This window comes from Lytechinus pictus, chromosome 4 (assembly GCF_037042905.1).
Source record: "Lytechinus pictus isolate F3 Inbred chromosome 4, Lp3.0, whole genome shotgun sequence".
Classification (NCBI taxonomy): Eukaryota; Metazoa; Echinodermata; class Echinoidea; order Temnopleuroida; family Toxopneustidae; genus Lytechinus; species Lytechinus pictus.
Window position 1 is genome coordinate 29,543,066 of NC_087248.1, and position 15,543 is coordinate 29,558,608.

Sequence of the window (15,543 nt, forward strand, 5' to 3'; positions counted from 1 at the left end):
GGGAACATGAGCGGAGTCATTGTAGTTTCCTAGTGCTGAGGGGGGGGGGGGGGGGAGACCGAAATGTGATTTTTTTTTTCTCATTTGAATAAAAAGGGTATTACCTTGACCACTCAGCCGCTTTTTTTGTGCGTCGTGTATAGGCTTATATTTTTATACTTTTTCATCTCTGTTCTATAATGGAAAATAATACCCCAGTACTGCTCGTATGTTCTTGGTATAACGTATTCCACCTTCCCTCAAAATTATCAGCTCTGTGTAAATATTGTTTTCTAAATTAATTTAGTATAGGGTTATTAATGTGAATTGTTCGAGCATCATCTAACCGACCCCCCCCCCCCAAAAAAAAAAAACACACACACACACAAAAGTTTAATTATAATTTATTTGTGGTTGGTGTACCGACCTGAAATCTGAAAGATAGAGATTTTTAACGCAGCTTAAAACCACACTAAACGGGACTATAAAATCATTTTTCATGGAACAGAATTGCCGACTATCACGTAACATGACTGTGTGTGTGCGCGGGCGCGTGTGTGTGATTGTGCGGGGGGGGGGGGGTCAGTTCCCTTTAACTTTTAATCATTATTATTATTCTTTTTCCAGATAAAAGTAAATAACATGAATAAAGAATACATATTACGTTGTAATAATAATTAATGTGAAAGGATACTTTTACATTTTAACCTATATAAAAAAAAACATAAAGGGTCTTTGGTATTTAGTTTTACACTGTCTCCATAATATTTCAAAGGAGAATAAAACACTTTGACGAGCTATCTTGCATGAAAACTGTAAATCAAAGAATGAGAACAATGAAAATTTAAGAACAATTGAACCCAATAATGACAAGACAATGAAAGTCGAAATTACTATGCTATATATGCAGATCCTCCTATCGGCAATGCGACCAAAATTTGATGTCACACACACAAACAACTTTCCCCTTTGAACATTGGAAGTGTGTATCCCAAACACATTTTGTTCATTTTCTAGTGATAGAACAAACTCATTTTCCACAGTATATCTTTTTCTTTGCAGGATTTTCTGCATTGGAATTAACATACAAAACAAATGTATAATGTATGAAACATATTCATAATATGACATAGAGTACATAATAACCCAGTGACAATCTTAGAACGACAGGAGTAAGACATGAATACAACATAAAAAACAAACTTAATGGAAAAATGCAGAGGCAAACTGTGTAAGCAAATAAATGCTTGAAACATAGCAGCAAAAAAAGGGAAGGGCTACATGGAAACCTAAAAACAATTAATCGAGTGTGTAAGACCAATTCTAATGTCACTTTCATGTCTATCCATTAAAAAAACACACATGATCTATAAATATACTTGATAAAAATTGCAATTTATGTAAACTGTGTAATAAAAATAATGCAATAGAATATTCCACCAACCCCCCCCCAAAAAAAAAAAAAAAAAAAAAAAACCTGTGTACAATTGTATAACACAGTTGATCGCATTGCAACTGGGAGGAAGGCCATATCATTAGTAATGTTAGCATTCATAACTTTCCTATTATTTTTTGTCAATTCTCCTCTTAACCTCCTTCAATATTGTTTTCCAAGACTATTATTCTTTCCGCACAATCTAACTTGTTCCTATGGTTTCATTGTTCTATAACGGTGGACCTAGGTTCATTTTTGAACAGAGAGGCAATATATATTTTTGTAATTATTTCCTGTGTCTCAGTCACTCTGTATGAAAATTGCTCTGGTCACTGTTTCATACCGCGTTTTGGCCTCGACTGACCATTATTACTGTCCACTGTAGGTCAGGAAAATTGACCTGGGGAAATCAAACGGTTAAGAGAGAAAGAGAGAGAGGGAGAGAGAGGGGAGGAAGGGGAGAGAGCGAGAGAGAGAGAGAGAGAAAAGTGATTCTAAGGGGGGGGGGTGAAAATAGAAAACGACCTCTCGAGTATGTCCTTGGCGATTAATTAGTGTATAGTTCAGGTCAACTTGTCCTTTTCATCACGGTCAGTGCACGATAATATCGATATCCACTTTCGTTCTTACAGCTCCACCCCTCTCTCTCTTTCTTATTTTGACTAGTTTTCTCTTGCCATAATCGGACTCCTTGACCTATCTTTTTCGATGCGAGGAGCTACAAATAATTCTTGAATACGAAGGCGTTTTTATGGAAATTATATTATATATACCTCAACCTCAAACCTCAACCAATCCCATACCAAGTTGATATATATATATATATATATATAATATCGTCATATATATATATATATATATATATATATATATATATATATATATATATATATATATATATATATATATATATATATATATATATATATATATATATATAAAATAAACTGTTGGAACTAAGTACAATGCATTACCAATTTGCCTTATTAAAATCTTATATGTCCAACACGCGGAATGTAATATCGTTATATATATATATGTATATATATATATATATATATATATATATATATATATATATATATATATATATATATATATATATATATATATATATATATATATATATATATATATATATATACATGTATGTATATACATATATATATATATATATATGTACATGTATAATCTCACACATATATATATATTTATTTATATATTACATGAACAAGTTTACACTTAGAAATTATCCCGTAAAATCTTTAAGCAAATGACGATATAACTGTCGAAAAATCTTTCCACTTAGGAGCACCACTTACTTTTGAAAAGTTCGTTAGAAACTATTTGCGCAGAACTTGGAAATAGTTATATGAATAAAAGTCGCTAATCATGAAGAACATAATTATGGACTTTAGCTAGGAAGATTGATTTGAAGATATCTTTTACTTTTTTAAATTGTTTCCTTGCACAAAACACTTCATAGAGTGCCATTGCCGCTTACCCACACATTGACACACCGAGGCAATCGTGATGATATCTGCTATGCATAGTACATGCACGGAACTGATTCACACGAAATGGTCGAGGCTTAATTTTCGTTTTGTAAATCAATGTCAAGCTTGGGAAAGTGTGGCCAAGTATTAAATGAAATATGAAATGTGGTCCCACTTTAATTGATAAAAACTTAGTGAAAGAATGCTGGAGATGTCTGAAATAAAATTTTGTTTACATTCAGTTCTGTCCTCAGATCCAACTGGCATAAAAAATGTGAAAGGTTATTACGTCGGGTTAAAATTTTAATTTAGATGGCAAATTTGATACAAAACGTTTAAATATATCTCTTTTATTTCAATTTGCTAAATATGCAAAAGAAGTGTACGAGAAATGTACGCACGGTCAGTTTGATTTCGCCTTTTTCCCTTGAAACAGTGTGAAAATGAGCATTCCTCCGAGCTTTACAAAATTTGACAGTGCTCACTCAAGTGTAACATTCTGTAAAAAAAACTTTTTACTTTCATTTGATTGGTGAATGGTGAGACCAAAGCCGAAGAATAAATGTGAAAAAATTATCCCCATGTTGTATACTTTCAATTCCCAGAGTGTGATACGTACTGTAGTGTGATTTTGTTCTTGTTATTCTATTTCTTCAGAGTATAGCCACCATAAAAATTCAAGGTGCATGCTACAACAACTGATGGGAGTATTAATCCACGCAAGCTACATGCTGAAGTTAAGCTACGGTCGACAGGTTTGTAGGAACGATTCGTACGTAATAGGCAGTGGCGTACCTAGGATTTTCCAGGATTTTCGTCAGGGGGGGGGGGGGGGGCAAAAAGGTCTTTCAAGCTCGTCAGGGGGGGGGGCAGGGATACGTGCATGGGTGGTGGCTTTGCATGGGTGGTGGCCCGTCAGGGGGGGCAGACTGCCCCTCTGCCCCCCCCCCCCCCGTAGGTACGCTAGTGGTAATAGGCCTACTGTTCGTAAAAATTCTGGATTTCGTAGAGATTCGTAGATGGGGCATTTTTACGGCAGTACCTCCTTGAGAAACGAAATGTTTTTAGTTAAACAATAGCCCTAGAATTCGTACGTTTTTCGTATAAATGCCCTAAGTTATTATTTTGTCAGTCTTACGGCAATCTTATGATTCTTACAAAACAAACGCCAAGAGCGCCGAACGAATCCAATTTTTTCCCCTTACGCCGTCAGAGCCTTCCATGAACATCTTAAAGCGTTCACGTGATCATCGTAAAAAATCAAGGTTTCTTGAATTGTCTTCGGACCCTAAAAAATCTTGCTTGGTTCTTACGATGTTCTTCCGACGTTCGCAAGGCCACTTTTCGAAGAGAGGGTTTCGTACTGCGTTAAAAAATATTTGACAAGACCATAATTATAGATCAAGACGCGAAGTTACGAACGGTCTGCGAACGCCGTCTGCGAACGCTAATTTCGTACTGTCGTCTTGAGGAGGTCGTTCGTTCGTCGTTCGTCCGGCGTTCTCAGCAGTTCTTAATGGTATTTGTGACCGAGCCATTACGAACTGATGCAGAGGTTTGAGATTCGAGCCCTTGTCACGTCTTTGGATGGTGACGTATAAAAGGTTGGCCTCAGACGTGAATAATAGTCTGATAGTGATTGATATACGTGAGTTACAAACACACATACACCCCCACACACACACACCCTCCACGCCCTTGTAATTGATCAGGAAAGCTAGAATCACTCTTTGAAGGTCTACATTCATATCTTGGTTAGATCACAATATACATGTATATATTTTTTAATGAAACGCCATGAATTCAGTTACCGCAACGCAATTCGAATAGGCCTACCATGCTCCATTGTGACACGACATTTCCTCCTGCGACAATTGCTCCGGTCTTGATATCTCAGAGGTCATGGGGTCACAGCAAACACTGCGGTATAGAGGACCACACCAGTGATTTTACACCGGTGTTAAATTGACAGTGTTAGTTTAGCACCTATAGGTGTTATTGCAACACCTTTGGTTGTTACATGTTCACTCTTTGGTGTTATATTCAATCTCTAGGGTGTAATTTTAACACCAAAGGGTGTGGTCCTCTATTAACACCCACTGGTGTCAGTTTTAACACCACAGTTTTTACAGTGGTTATATAGGAGGATTTTTTTTATAAGAGCTTTTGGTTCCGAATAAATGTAAAATAATGATTACGATGCATTTAGTTTGGGAGGTTAGGTTTATGCTTGGCTTATAACGCGCAGATTTTCCATCGGATCAATTGTCGCCGGATCAAATGTCATGGAATTTACTCAATCGTTCACACTCCGACAAAGGGACTTGTCACACCAAACTCATGCAGCCCATGGTCCAAATGAAATGACTGCTGTAATGTTAAAACGTTTTGATTATGGGGATGTTTTAAAATAACTCTTGGTGTGAACAGGGCCCGTTTTATAAAGGATTTACAACTGTTGTAACTTTGCCATTATGGCAACTACCATGGCAAGAGGGCTCAGCAGCCAAACCGAATGAAGGTTACCATGGTAGTTGCCATGATGGCAAAGTTACCATAGTTTTAGCTCTTTATGAATCGGGCTCCTACATGATCTCTTTGAAAAGGTACCATCAGAAATTTAACATTACGTTATTTTTAATGAGAGATTTAGCTGTGCAGCAGCTGCTCCCCTCATGTACACCGAATAACATCCCGTGCAGGCCGCTGAAAATGTTGCTATCGGGCCGGAGTCTGTTTTCCAGTGTGACTGGTACTTTATATATCAATAGACAAATCGGTTGAGCCTGTTTTCTTTTTCACAGACCGATTACTTTTTATTAATTAGACCAGGAAATTATCGCTCCAAGGTCATGGACAAGGGTCACTGCAAAAATCGATGCACAGCGGCCTTGGAGAAGACTAACCCGACGTCTGCCGCCATCCTCCTTCATATCAGATTTGCTTAACTCCCCCTTCTCTCTCTTCCTCCTCACTGAATGATGAGTCTCCATCAATTCAAAACTCTGACTTGCATCTCTGAATTTGAGGAATAACAGTATTCTGCTTTTAACAATAAAGATGGATTTATACTATTTTTGCCAGAAGATACAAAGCGCCACCACTATTATTACCCCGGCTTTTGCGCGAGTAACCACTCCATCAGTAGTGCTCAGCTAGGGAAGGTACATAATTCTTTAATAATTGTCATATATTTGTGCTTGAAATCTATTTGGACTGAGGTGAGTAAAACAGTCTGGAAAAATAAATGATGCAAAGAAAGAGCTCCATGAAACAGTCGATGAATTCTGAAAATTCTGCTTTTTGTAAAGGTTTAAAAAAAATTATCTCACTATTTCATTCGTCAGGAGTCACCGATCAAATATGTATATAAATGCCAGTACCTTATCAAGTAAAAGTAAATAACCAATTGTATTCATCATTATTTCATTTTAACAGTTAATGTGAGTGGACTTACGTGCTTAAAAGGTGATTTTTTTTTCTTTTACTTTGATGTAACATCATTTGATTGATTGGTTGAACTGAAAAGAAAACAAGTACATTGTAGGACTACTTAAAACGGCCCAAGTCATGAATACTTAAACATGAGCCAATTTCTTCCACATTTTTGTAAAAATGTAATTTCTTCTGTGTGTTTTTTTTTGGGCAATGTCTTTACTGCTATTCTTGTGAGAATGAGAAAAATATGAACTGTCGAACCTATTTTTTGTAAATCATAAAATACATTATCTTCATAAATTGATATTTTAATACCTGGACGTTACCCTGGCATGTGGACTCGCGAGCGAGCTGAGTGGCACAAAGTCGGCACAACGTTTGGCTTATACACGTTCAGTTTGTATTAGAGTGATCACGTCGATGTCCTTGCCAAGAAATTGTGTTTCCTCTTCTTTTACCATGTCCTTTAACTCTTTTCCCGCCTCTTTACTCATCATGATTCCTTAATTCTCCTTTCATAGCTTCAATAATTCGTCTCCAGTAACTCTTCTGCCCCCCTTCGATTCTTTGGACTCCCCCTCCAGTTTTCTTTCCAGTTTAACGTTTCATCCTTTAATTTGTAATTGGTGTACCTGTATACTTTGGTATACTTGGTTCTCCCCGACCTCACCGTCTGTCTATTTTTTTCTTTCTCCCTTCATCTCTTTCCATCTCCCCCTCTCATTCTTTCTCTGACCGCCTATCATCTATCATCTCTCTGATCTGCATCTTCCCTTCTATTTTTGTCTTTCTCTTTTTTATCGTCCTCCTTTCAAACCTACCCCACCCTCCCCAATCGAACCTCCTTGCATTCCCCATTCCATCCTCGGCCTCTTCGCTTCGTGCAGGTCTCTCATTTACCCCTCACTGTCTGCATTTCGACCGGCACCCCCTCCCCATGCATCAACCCCTTTCCTTATCCACCCCCTTCATCTCTTTGTTTCTATCCATGTCATATCATTTATCCCGCCCCTGACCGCCTTACGAACCCCCCGCCCCAAATCGAACCCCATTGTATTCTCCATCACACCCCCTTCTCTTTTGTGCAGAATATATCCTTTACCCCTCCCCTGTTCATCTTCCAACCCTTACCCCAATCAAACCCCTTTTGCCCCCCTCCCCACCTCACCCAATTCCTTCCCTTCGCTCTGTGCAGATCCTTTATTGGTTCTATGACATTTGCTCCGGCGACAATTGCTCCTCTCTAAACTCCACACATGCACTGATCGAATGACCAACTTCAACCCTGGATTTAATACTATAGACTTAGTCTACCATAAACCTACATGTAACATAAAAAATTGCAGCCCTAACCCTACATCTTAGACGGAGCAATTGTAGCAGGAGCAAATGTCGTGTCACCCCAGTATTTACTACCCCTCCCCCTGCCCCCAGTCCGTCTCTCTGGCCATGCCTCCCTCTTGTATCTGTCCATCATTGTGACCGCCAAGGCGAGGTCATCCCGTCGATGCAGCGACCTCCCCTTAATTAGCTCATGACGACCAACCCACACTTTCAGAAGTGTACAAATCGAAAATATTCCCTGAATATGAGTGGAAAATAATGAAATTGGCCTTGCAGGCACAGGCCTGTTTGCACGCTTTATGGGAGATAGCTGAGATCAACTACGTGCCGTGCAAACAACTCTGATGGCAGAAAACATGAAAATGAGTCTTATTTTCGGTAGCTCACTCTCAAGCACTTTTTGATTTGTTACGAGTGAAAAACACATCAGGATTAAAAAAAAATAGAATTAAGTGTTCTATTGATTTAATGACAAACATAACATCAAATATAAACAATCACTGAAACTTATCACAATATACAAATCACTACATACCATTAACATAATAATATGGCTTGCTTCCCCCGCCCCAAACAAATGAAACTTTTGTATATCTTAAAACTTGCATAATCATTGTATAAATAATCTTGATATATATATATGTATATATTTTTCTCAATTGCGACGCTTTCTTGTAAAATAAAACTTCGTGGTGGTCTTCTGGTAGCAGCCCCCACCCTTGCCATGCCCATTGTACACTCTCATTTTGAACTTTAAATGTAAATGTGATTTATATATATAGTAGGGACAAACTGGAATATTAGTATGCTTTTAGGAGAAACTGGAAAACCTCCGCATTGTTCTGTCGAAAAAGAGTATAGGCCTGTATTTGGAAAAATCAATAATTATGCAGTTTTTAAACGGTACTTTTTTTTCTTAAAAGTGAATACATTACCAACAAACCTTTAAATCATGGTTACGAATACCTTCTTGAACATTATAGCATGTTTGTGCTCTTTCGCTTCGTTCGCATTTTGGAATCGCCCATGTATCTTAAAATTTCAATCCACTCACATTTTTAGCTCATTACACCGTGTGAAAGTAACATATGAGTTTCGAAATCGAATCTGCTTAAAGTGCATATCTGATTCCATGGCCATGAAAAGCAGGGGTGCCAATATTTTTTTCTGGAGGTGCATATAGCACCTTCTGCACTGTAAGACTATTGGGTACAAATTTAAACCAGCACGAGGGTAATTATGTGTCCAACCAATTTTGGGCAGTATTTTACCCAATGCGGGAAGCATATGGTCCAGTAAGGTTAAGAAGTAAGCAGCATTTACTTTAGAATGTGCAAAATTTTCATCACACTGGATAAATAAAAATGACAATAAGAAATGCCCAATGTTGGTTGGACACATAATTACCCAAATGGGGCATTTTCACCCAATATTTTTTAGAGTGTGGAAGTGCGGTTGGTACGCTCAAATGTATAGATTTGACTCAAATCCCCTATATTTGAAGCGAAATCCTTTCTTTTTAAATATATTTTTTTGTCCAATTTTTCTTGACTAACATAAGCTTCAGTGCCCCCTCTTTAAAATTCGTTCCAGGCCTCTGTCTGATTTGGGGTTACTCTATTGAAGAAAATGTTTATTTAGCAAAAGTGGAACATTAACCTGAAAGGGAACCCATACTATATACATAGCATAATGGTCATCGAGGAAATGGACTTTTAAGCAAATCCTAACGAACAATTTACAATATACTCTGCATGGCCCACAATTACAGACACGCGTGTAATTTTAATCTTACGTCCATTAATACTTATTGCAATAAAAAAATATGTCGTTTTAATATACGGCTAAAAAAAACAAGTGATTTGTTTAAGGGTCATTCATTAATTTCAATTAATGTGGTACTTTTGTCCCCTCTTTAAATTGATATGAACCTACACATTAATCGTTAATTAGTAATTATCGTAATGATTAGCCATTGACTTGAAAACTGGCCTGGAGTAGAACCTATCACTGTGAGAAGGACGAATATTTTCATAGATTGATAGTCTTTCCAATCGGATCGTCCTTGGATTTTTATAATTGTCAGATAATCCAAATGACTTGAAACGATTTTCACAAACGATTAAGGTAAATCCAGACTAACCCATCAAGGCACTTAGTCTAAATGATTATGTTGAAACCAGTATCCCTCATGATCGAAAACAATGCATTGGTCATCAATCTAGCCCGAGTCTATCAACATTGATGGCCGGAATGTTAGAACCATATAGGGATGCACCATTGTGGTCAAGATTATAGGCCTACCCAGAATCAATGGCCGTTTCAGGATTGACCAGCAAATGGGAATGGGGGGGGGGGGCAAAAGGGGTCATTTTCCATTTTTGTGTGCGTGTGTATCATTGAGTTTTTACAGACGTGTGTCAATCATAATATGATTATTTACGTCTGGGACCGACCTATAACGTCACAATTCGAAACAAGGGGCGCTTGCCCCCCCCCTCCAAAAAAACCACGACCAAGAAAAAAAATAAAAGAAAAGAAAAGAGGAATAGGGGAAAATATTATGATATCACTTTCTAAATATTATATCAAAGTCTATCACAAAAGTGGATTTTTGTAATAGAAATGCCCAAATTTTTGCTCGCTCACTTCGCTTTCTCTCAACTTATGTTGCCCGATACGCCATATCTGGGTCCCTCAAAGTTTTGGGTTCATTACGCCAGTGGTGACCATGGCTCGAACCTCGAACCTCTTCATCAGTTTGTAACTTCCCCACATTGCTTGAATTAAAGGCGCACACCACAAAAAGTCTCATCACTCCAAACTTGACGTAAGAGGGAGGCAAACAGATTTGTACGCTCTAAAAAAAAAGTGGAAAAAGAGCAGAGTGCAATAGAAAATGCTGTCACTCCTCGGCCATTTTACACCCTTTTAGAGTGTACTCAAAATTACCATGTTTTCCGCGGGGGGGGGGGGGGGCACTTATCAGCATCACTTTACCTTAAAGAAATGAAAATTATATTAAACAAAATTGCTTTATTGGACAATAAGAAAAAATAACCCAATAGCAGGGCCTTCACATTAAATGACCATATCATAATGTATGCATTATTTGTACCGGTCACATTAATTTAATTTTCCATAATGACCATAGCCCCCCCTCGAAGATGACCTTAAAAATGTATATATGCCTTCAATAAAGTATTAATTAAAACACATTTGGTATTTGTCATATAAATAATTAATTAGGATTCAAATTCAAATTTAAAATTACTTTATTCATATCCATAAAACACAGTGCTTATGAATAAATAATTAATTAATTCAGATTCAAATTTAGATTCAATATCACTTTCTTTATATCCATTAAAACCACAATGCTTATAAATGTATATATATTTTAAAAGATATCTTTATTTTTTTCTCCTTGGGGTGGGGGATTATTTATATTGGATACGCCATCCACACCCTTCCCCATCGTATGCACGGTAGGGGGACTTTCTTCCTTCAGAAAAAATGTAAATTTTCAATTACACACTATTTTTTGTACACGATCCTCCAAATTCATTAGAAACGCAAATCGCCTCAAAATTGATAGCTCTGTCGCTTCACTCTCCCACGAATATCTACACCTTTTTTTGCTCCCAGTATCTCGGAATAAACCCTGGGTCCCAACAAAAAGGGCCTATTTTTATATTCGCCACGATGTTAGATATCGTTCACACTGATGGCATCACCTATTAAAATTGTTACGGTCAGCGAGCAGGACAAACTGTTTTTGTTCAGAGTAATGAGTTTCAATTTCATTCTCCACTACGTCCCTTTGACCAGTGCTTATGCATGATCGGCGTCCATCAGATCGTTAAATTCTACCAACCAAAGTGACCAGCTGTCTTTTCATCCCATGTTCTATTTGTAATTATTTTGAACGTAAGTCCAGTTGAAAATAATGCGTTATTTTTTACTTTCTTATTCTCGTTAGTTTTCGCCTGGATTAGGAAACTAAAAGAGGTTCTCCGGGCTGAAAATATTTACATGTATATCTAAAAAAGTAGAGTGAAATTCACAAAGTGAAATGCTGAAAATTTCATCAAAATCGGATAACAAAGTTATTGAATTTTAAATTTTAGCAATATTTTGGGATAACAGTTATATGCAAGTCATCATAAATATTCATTAGGTGGGCTGATAATGTCACATCTCTACTTTACTCTTTCTTATGTTATTACATGAAATCATAATTGTTTCATTTTTCCATACGAGTCATGTGTGAATAATGATGATAATGTGTCTCCGTTATAATGAAATAAGCTGTAGCAATTAATATCTAATGCACTAAATCAATGTTTTTGATGATAATTATATTGATAGGATTTTCCCAACAAAAAAGTATGGACAAAACATAATACGAAAGGAATGTAATTGACAGGATAGTGGCAATTCAATGGTATAGGTAATAATAATGATAATGATTAGAATATTATAAAGCACCGAATATCTAGTTGCCTATTCAATGGTGCAATGTATTATTCCTGCTTTGAGATAACGATGATTATAATGATGACGTTAAAGAAGATGATGATGATTATGATGATGTTAATGATGATAATGATGGTGATAACAATGATGACGATGATGATGATGGTGATGATGTTTTTTTTTCAATAATGTTTGTTTTCCCTTTTACGTCTGTGATGCGTGGCATCCCCTCTTGCCCCCCCCCCCACCCCCTCTCTCGCTCTTTCTCACACACACTTTATTATGAGAAAAATACATTAATAAAGTCCAACCCCTTTTCACCTAGCTTTGTTCCCATTCCGTCTTCTGAACTCCGGGTAATTAGACGATGACCCGATATTCGGAGAATGGCGGGGCAGTATGAGGCCGTTTGAGGGCTAAATATATTGCTCATTTTCGATAGCGGGGGGTACATATTACTCATTAGGTTCAAATTTAGCGATGACGTCATCGTGGCAATGAACTCCAGCGGGAGAGCGAAAAAGTACACTCCGGCCAAGGTCACTCCCAACAATCTGACGCAGATTGGAATTAGTCTTGAAGATTAAACACTTTTCAGTGAGGGGGGGGGGGGGGGGGGTAAGAAGATGCGCTGGTCAATTCACTCCTTGCAAAAAATAATGTGTACGTTCGGGTAAAATTATAATTTTTTCTCTCCTTTCCCCTTCTTAGTAAGCTTCGATTATTTCTCCGTTCTTCGTATTTTCTAATTACTACTAAATTTTCCTGTTAGTTGAAAATTGAAAATTCGCAATGAGGAAAATATGAAAAAAAAAATCCATTTATAATATTTTGGCGTCCCCCTCCTTTCGATTCAATGACACTTATCGACGATGACTTCTATTTCTTTATTATCCCTGAAATAATTGTAGTGAAGAATTCAGAAAGTAAAATGGTTATTCTATCTAAGTATGAATCCACTTTCCTTCTGTATAGGGCACATGAGAGTAATTAATCCGCGAGCAAAGCATGTCGGACAGGGGTAAGTGTGACAGCATTCAAGGTACACGAATGAAACACAGACAAAGGCTTCTACGGGAGCTTCGAGACTTTATTCTTGACTCATCTCATTTCGATTAATCATCTTCAAACTCTGATATAGCTCCAAAAGCTCCGTGAAAACTGTATCAATGAAACATACAAAAAGGCATCATAAATACATTGTATACACTTATGTGTGATCATCTGATAATTCACTCTTTCTTCAAGCAACAAACTAAACAATTATTGTGAAATGTGCTTATAATCTGATAATAAAATGTGTATATTGACACATTGATTTACACAACAATTAGAGTTACCACTATACTATCAATAACTTCAGGTGTATCTTTGTGTTTTAAATATGAAGCTACCATATCTTGACTTTCTGCTGACCTACATATAGTGTAACCTTTCTGGTCATTAATTCCACAAAACAAATCCTGAATTATCTTATTTTCAGTAAACTAATATCAAATTCAGTGAACATACATGAATCTCCTATTCATCACTATGTCATCTTCAAATGTGAGGATCCAATGTATAAGCTATAGACTTGATCTTATTTCTTGCTTACACAATCTTATAACACACATGTGAATGTATAATTGTTATGTAATCTACATGCACAGTAGCTGGATTTAGAACCTAAAATAATTCAACTTATTTTCATCTTTAACATTTATCATTTCATAAAATAAAGACTTCCTATGAGACACTAACCTCTTTGCCTCCTTATTGTATCAAAATCAATAACCAGGTTTCCAGGATTCACTGGAACTTGGATAATTGTGTCACCTCAAACCTGTCAGTTCTTCCATGTTTACATACAGTGATTGGTGCAATGGAAAACACTGTCCTAGAGAGAACACTAGCTGGCGCTATGTCAATAAATGCCTAGCACAAGCAATATTGATAATGACATATATGCACTGTGCTATATACATGACCAAATGTTTTTATAAAACATAACCAGTGATAAATGTTATATCATCATGGAAATATGAAATATATTAAATAATGTTTCTGCAATATTTCACATCAATATCAAATGAGAAATCATATATTTTTCAATCAACTTTCACAACATGGCTCCTTTAAATTTCACAAATTTACCCAACAACTAAGGGCTTGAAAAATGAATAGATTTATGCTACTTTCCGTTTAACGTATTCAACGCATAACATTTCTGGATGTGACATCAATCTGCAAAAGTACCATAATGTTTGCTGGACAAATGCATACAAAGAAAATACCAATTTACCGAATTGACTAACAACGAACTCTCCATTTTACTGTTAATTGAAAAACATCCATTCACAATTGTGTTTACTTACACATGGCTGTAGCCCATAGATACTTAATCTTTTCTCCACATATCAGAAAATACTTAATGTAGATAAATCAACCTTAATAAAAAACGACATTTGTTTTTATCATTTTTCCACGTATCAAAAATGCATCAACTAGGCCTATGATTAATTTAATCAAATTTGATAAGACCTTTGAATTTAAAATAAAACAAATTTTGACTCAAATACTCTGCTTCATTTGCATAAATTCATTGTTCGATACCATATTTCTCGACAATGGGAATCAGATAAAAGTCTGATAAAAATTTATAAAATGAACTGTTTATATGAATTCTGTCTTTCAAACTCAAGTTACGTACAGTTTTTCAGGTCATAGATACATGTACTTGAATGGCATAAATGGTGAAAATATTTGCCCTGTTAATAACAAATTGTAATATATATGTAACATACCAATATAGATACTTTATTTTACAATATTTTCTATACCTTGATTTCTTTGAAAAATTACAAAAAAAAAACAACAATATACATTCCTGTACTTTGGAAATACCAGTCTTGATTTTAGACTCTTGAGTGAAATAAACATATATAGTCTTTAAATTCAGACCTTTTGCTGTTTCAAATTGTATCCTTAGTCTTCAAATTCAGACCCTGTAAGTGGAATAGATAAAACATATAGTCTGGGTTTCAGACACATATCAAATTAATACTGTTCAGTCTGGTCCATTCAAATATTAGTCTATAGTTCAGACCCAATTCAGCGATTTTCTAATTCAAGCGTTCAAGGCTCCTTGGCTAGGAATCTACCTGGTCTTCATATGAAAGTAACAGTACTAGTTTGTGAATAGGGCGATATAAGTAATTCACTGAAGTAGTTCGCTTTCCTGATGCTGCTAGTTTTCGATCGCCTACTGCTACCTTCACTTTGCGAACGCGATTGTCTTCAGATTCATAACTTTCGACGATTCTCCCAAGTGGCCATAAGTTTCGAGGTAACTGATCATCTTTGATGATTACGACATCACCAACTTTCATG